Source organism: Propithecus coquereli, unplaced genomic scaffold (genome assembly GCF_000956105.1).
Source record: "Propithecus coquereli isolate 6110/MARCELLA unplaced genomic scaffold, Pcoq_1.0 Scaffold34, whole genome shotgun sequence".
Classification (NCBI taxonomy): domain Eukaryota; kingdom Metazoa; phylum Chordata; class Mammalia; order Primates; family Indriidae; genus Propithecus; species Propithecus coquereli.
Window position 1 is genome coordinate 6,186,694 of NW_012149063.1, and position 6,666 is coordinate 6,193,359.

Below are 6,666 nucleotides of genomic sequence, written 5' to 3' on the forward strand. Positions count from 1 at the left end.
GGGGGCGTGGGGTGGGGGCGTGGGTGAACTAGACCGGAAGGGACCTGGAGGGTGGGCTCAGAAGGAGCGAGGGGTGGGACGGTCAGAAGGCAGGGACTTGGTTTGTCCAGCACAGATGTTGCAAACCCCTGAGGTTTTGAGAGAAGGGCGTTAAAATCCTGTGGTAGGAGGGAAAGAGGAGGAAAAGCCGAGGGCAAGAACTTCCAAGGAACTGTTGCCCTGAGACCATGGAAGAGGCACCAGAGCTTGAAGTGGCAGTAAGGAGCTGGGAATCTTTGGGAATGTGTGAGGAATAGACTCCTGACTGCAGAGAAATTGGCATGTCCCAGGGAGACCTTTTCCACGTAATATCCAGGTGATCAAAGACTTGCTTTAGGGAAAGAGCAACGAACAAAGGAGATAACCACTCAAAGCTAAAAGCCATTAACATTTGGTTTTTCTCAATCTCCCTTATATTTTGTTTTGTATGGTAGCATTTATACTATTTATGCAACTCCTTTTGCAGTAAGATTTGGCCCCAGTAGTCTTTGATAGCTTCTTTTGTTTTCTGGTAAGACAAGATGTTCCAGGCTCACCTTACACATTTTCTGACCCAAGTCTGGAATTAGCCATTTCTCCAAAGTGCTTTGTTTTCAGAACACATTTATTTCACGTTTATTTGTTATTTATCTATATATTTGTATATGTATTTATATATGCTTACGTATATTCATATGTATACATAAATATATTAATAACATCACTAATATTACAATATATACATATATGGTTTCAGAATTAAAATACTAATATTATTATTAAAAAGATTAATATTACTAAAAACGGTTTAAAAATTTTTTTGTTTTGGTCCTTACTGTAAATTCTAGATATAGTCCGATTACTATGTTAGGTTCATTTGTTTGATACTGCTTTTAATAATTGTTTTTAAATTAAGATTTTTTTTTTTTATAATGATGTAATATAGTTGTGAACTAAAATAAAATCTTAAGGCTCATCCCCCACAGCTGAATGAATGGACCCCCTCTCGGCCAAGGGGATACCCTAAAACTAAATTGCCTGCCAGGAGGCGGGAGGTCAGACAGGCCTCATCATGCCCCCTCCCTTCTTGGGGACATCCTTTGTAACCCATTAACAGGCCTAAAGTATGCAAGACAAACCTGCAGGTCCTCAATTTACACAACAAATATTTGTCTTGTGGCTTATCTCTGATTAACAGCTCCATGTCTTTAACCAATTACAAGTCAAAGAATCTTTAAACCCACCTGTAACCCCACCCCCTGCTTCGAGATGGTCCACCTTTTCTGGCCAAACCAAAGTATTCCTTCCACGTATTGACTTATGACTTTACCTATAACTCCTGTCTCCCTGAAATGCATAAAACCAAACTGTAACCCAGCCACACCAAGTCCACTTGCTCAAGGCTTCTTGGGCGTGGCTCCGGGTCATGGTCCTCAAATTTGGCTCAGAATAAATCTCTTTAAAATTATTTTACAGAATTTGGCTTTTTTTCCATTGACACAGTTACATATTTCCAAAGTCAAATCTACAAAATAAGGTGTTTTTAGAGAAGTCTAGATATGCCTGTCCCTTCCTCCCTGGTCCTTCTCTCTCTCTATAGGGAACCTTTTTTTTAAGACAGGGTCTTGCTCTGTCACCCAGGCTAGAGTGCAGTGGCATGATCATAGCTTACTGCAACCTCAAACTCCTGGGCTCCAGCGATCCTCCTGCCTCAACCACCCAAGTAGCTGGGACTACAGGTGCATGCCACCATGCCCGACTGTTTTCTATTTTTTATAGAGATGGGGGTCTCACTGTTGCCTAGGCAGGTCTCAAACTCCTGGCCTCAAGTGATCCTCCTGCCCTGACTTCCCAAAATGCTGGGATTACAGGTGTGAGCCACTGTGCCCATAACAGGTAAACATTTTTAAAAATTATATGACTTATACTTTGATTTTTTGAAATATATGTAATATATATGATATATATATATTTGTACCCTCCTGTTGCATTTCAGATAAATGGCAGTGAACTACCACAACATACCTCTCTCTACCTTGCCTTTTTACTTAATTATATATATGGGAGAGGTAAGCACAATTAATTTTATTAGATTAAGGTTATTAAATATGAAATGTCCGATTTCATTAAGTACTAAGTTAGACAATTGCTATCTCTGACATTTCACTTTGACACTTCTTGTTTTATTTTTGTTGTGAAGGTACATCCCCATTCTTTCAAATGCATGGTGTGGCTTGTGATTGTTCTTCAAATTTTTTTTTAAGAGCAGTTTTTGTGAAACCATGGATAAGTTAAAAATTTGTGTTATTTTCAAATATGAATTCTATCATGGGACCAATGCAGCGTAGACAGCTCGAAATAGCAACAAAGTGGGAAGGATGAGGCTAATGAACACACAGTATGTCAATGGTTTGAGAAGTTCCGTTCTGGTGATTTTAGTCTTGAAAATGAGCCACGTGGGCGACCTGAGATCAAGCTGGATAATGATGAGCTGAAAGCTGTAGTGGAAGCGAATCCATTTGAACCTACGCGTGATTTAGCAGCAAGGTTTGACTACTGTAACAATAGTGGACCATTTGAAACAAATCAGCAAGATAAAGAAGCTAGTAGATGGGTACTGCATGAATTAAACTAGCGTCAGAAGAGAAATCATCTTGAAGCTTGTCTTTCTTTGCTGTCATGACAAAAAGGTGAACCATTTCTACACTGTATTGTTACGTGGGATGAAAAATGGATTCTTTTTGACAATTGCAAGTGCTCTGCAGAATGGTTGAATAAAGATGAAGTGCGGAAACACAGTCCAACACCAAATATTCATCAAAAAAAGCTAATGGTGTCTGTTTGGTGGTCCAGTGCTGGTATTATCCACTACAGCTTCATGAAACCTGGTTGGTCAATTACAGCAGATGTTTACTGCAACCAAGTGGACGAAATGATGAGGATGCTTCTGATTAAGCAACTGAAATTGGTCAGTAGAGAGAGGCCAATCCCCTCTTGCAAGACAACATTCAATCACGTGTCACACAAACAACGCTGCTCAAACTACAGAGGCTGAACTTGGAAACTCTCTGTCATCCACTATATTCACCAGACCTTGCACCAACTAACTACCACTTCTTCCAGCTTTGGACCACTTCTTGCAAGGAAAAATATTCAATTCTCAACAAATTGTGGAAAATGCCTTTCGAGATTTCATCAGCACTCGCTCTCCAGGCTTCTTTGCTACTGGCATAAGCAAGCTACTGTTAAGATGGCAAAACTGTGTCGATAGTTTAGGAGCATACTTTGATTAATTGTACTGCTTTGTGTTTGAGATATAATAAACTACACTCTTGATTCAAAATCAGACATTTCATGTTTAATGACCTAAATATAAAGAATTCTGAAATATACTCACATGTATGAACATAGAATTAAGCTTTAAAGTTTCAGAGGAAAAAATATGGAGAAGAATTTCTCTCCTACTCAAACACCCAAGGACAGACTGTTCTGTGGGCTTATGTTAAGGAAGTCACATTCCCTTTTCTCACACACTTAGTAGGCAAGCCTTATCAACAGGAATGAGTATTCCAGTTTTCTCTTATTTTTATCTGGTTACCCACACTTTAATAGACTGATCCTCAAGTTTGTCCACCAAATTGAATAGCTGTAAATGTATTTCACTTCTTAATGACCATCCAGTTTGGCTTTTTAAAAAGTAATAATCACTGGAGCTTACCTGAATTTCCAAGACATCACTGTTTTGAGTATCCTAGTGCTTAAGTAGAAAAAATATGTAAATAAAATTCCTTTATGCAAATGCTTTCCGCAACTCTCATTGCCAGCCAAATTCTTGTAAATCATGATAAACAGATGCGACTGAACTAAATGACTAAGTAAAATTATGGAGATAGATTCTATTTATCTTATTTTTCAGTGTTGGGGAGGGAGAAAAGGGTATTAACTAAATTTTATCTGTCTGCATGATGATTAGGGCAGACACCAAGAACTCTATTAATTGATTTCAGCAAGGGAAGATGTGGGGCTGTAAATTGGAGAGCTGCTCCTAGTGGGAAAAGTTCTATTGCAACTTAGTTTGCTTTACTGAAGAAATGGGTTTTGTAAACAATCCAATATCAAGCATACTAAGTCTCTGCGTACGTTTTAGCTTTTAGTTACTTTTTTTAAAAATTAAAGTAAAATTTACACAACATAAAATTTACAATTTTAACCATTTCAAAATGTACAATTCAATGACTTCCAGTAGATTCACAGTGTTGTGCAACTATCATCACTATGTAACTCGAGAACATTTTCATCATCCCCAAAACAAACCCCATACTCGTTAACAAGTCATGCCCTTTTTCCCCCCTCTTCCCAGCCCATGGGAGCCCACCTGTTTTCTGTCTTTATTGATTTACCTATTCTGGACATTTGGAAACATACAATACGTGGCTTTTTGTGTGTGGGTTCTTTCACTTAGCATGTTTTCAATGTTCATCTATGTTGCTGCATGTATCAGTACTTCATTCCTTTTTATGGCCAAATGATATTCCATTGTGTGGATATACCACAATTTAGCCATACTTCAGTTGAGTTGGGACATAGTGTGAATAGTGGTGCTATGAATATTCAGTTACAAGTTTTTGTTTGAACACCTAATTTTGATTTTCACTTGGTTTGCCTAGGAGTGGAATTACTAGATCATATGGCAATTGTATACTTAACTTTGAGGAACTGCCAAACATTTGCATATTGGTTGCATCATTTTACATTCTCACCAGCAATGAATGAGGGTTCTAATTTCTCCAAATCCTTGACAACACTTGTTATTTTCTGGTTTATTTGTTTGTCTTACAGCCACCCTAGTAGGTGTGAAGTGGTAACTCATTGAGATTTTGATTTCATTCCTTAATGACTAATGATGTTGAGCATGCTTTTATGTACTTATTGGCCATTAGTTTATCTTTGGAGAAATGTCTATTCAAGTCTTTTGCCCATTTTTATTTTTTTCTTCTTTTTTTTATTTCAGAATATTATGGAGGTACAAATGTTTAGGTTACATATTTTTGCCCATTTTTAATTGGTTGTTATCTTTTTGTTTTGAGTTTTAAGAGTTCTTCATGTATTGTGGATATTAGATCCTTATCAGATATGTGATTTACAATTATTGTCTTCCATTTCTGTGGATTGTTTTTCACTTTATTTTTAACAGCTTTACTGAGATATAATTCATATACCATAAAAATATTTAAAGTATACATATCTGTCTGCTTAAAGTATACAATTCAGTGTTTTTTTAGTATATTCACAAATATGTGCAACCATCACTACAGTCAATTTTAGAAGATTTTTAGCACATTACAAAGAAACCCTATATCCTTTAGTTACTATCCCTATCTCCCATGCCTATACCTCCCAGGCCTAAGCAACCACTAACCTACTTTCTGTCTTCATAGATCCCCCTATTTTGGACTTTCATACGAATGGAGTTGTATGGTACATGACCTTTTGTGACTGACTTATTTCACTTGGCATAATGTTTTCAAGGTTTATCCATGTAGCAGTACTTCATTTGTTTTTATGGCTAAATAATATTCTGTTGTATGGGAATATCATTTTGTGTATTCATTTGTCCATTGATGGGCATTCTGGTTGCTTCTACCTTTTGCATATTATGAATAATGCTGCTATAAACATTCATGTCCAAGTTTTTGTGTGGACATATTTCATTTCTCTTGGGAATACATCTAGGAGAATTGCTAGGTAATACGATAGTTATCATATTTTTAATTGTGTGAGGAACTGCCAGACTGTCTTTTCACTGGCGTGATTATGTTCTTTGATGCACAGAAGTTTTAATTTTAATGAACTCTAATTTATCGATTATTTCTTTTGTTGCTTGTACTTTTGGCATTATGTCTTAAGAATCCACTGCCAAATCCAAGGTCATGAAGATTTACCCCTATGTTTTCTACTAAGAGTTTTATAGGTTTAACTCTTACATTTAGGTCTATGAATCCATTTTGAGTTAATTTTTGCACATGGTGTGAGCTAGGGGGTCCACCTTTATTCTTTCGCATGTGAATATCCAATTGTCCCTGCACAATTTGTTGAAAAGACTGTTTTTTCCCTCACTGAATGATCTTGGCACCCTTGTTGAAAATCAATTGACTCTCAATATAAGAGTTTACTACTAGACTCCCAATTCTATTCCATTGATCTTTAGGTCTATCCTTATATTTTGGTTACTGTAGTTTTCTAGTAAGTTGTGAAATTGGGAAATGGGATCCCCCTATCTTTCCTCTTTTTCAAAATTGTTTTGGCTATTTGGAGTCCTTTGCAACTCCACATGAATTGTGGCATCAGCTTGTCCATTTCTGAAATAATGGAAGTTGGAATTTTAATTGGGATTGCACTGAATTTGTAATTCAATGTGGTGGAATATTGCCATCTTAGCAATATTAAGTTTTTCAATCCATGAACATTAGATGCATTAGATGTCTACTTATTTAGGTCTTCTTTAATTTCTTTCAACAATGCTTTATAGTTTCCACTATACAATTCTTGCATCTCCCTGGTTAAATTTATTCCTGAGTATTTTATTCTTTTTGATACTATTGTGACTGGAATTGTTTTCTTAATTTCACTTTCAGATTGTTTGTTGCT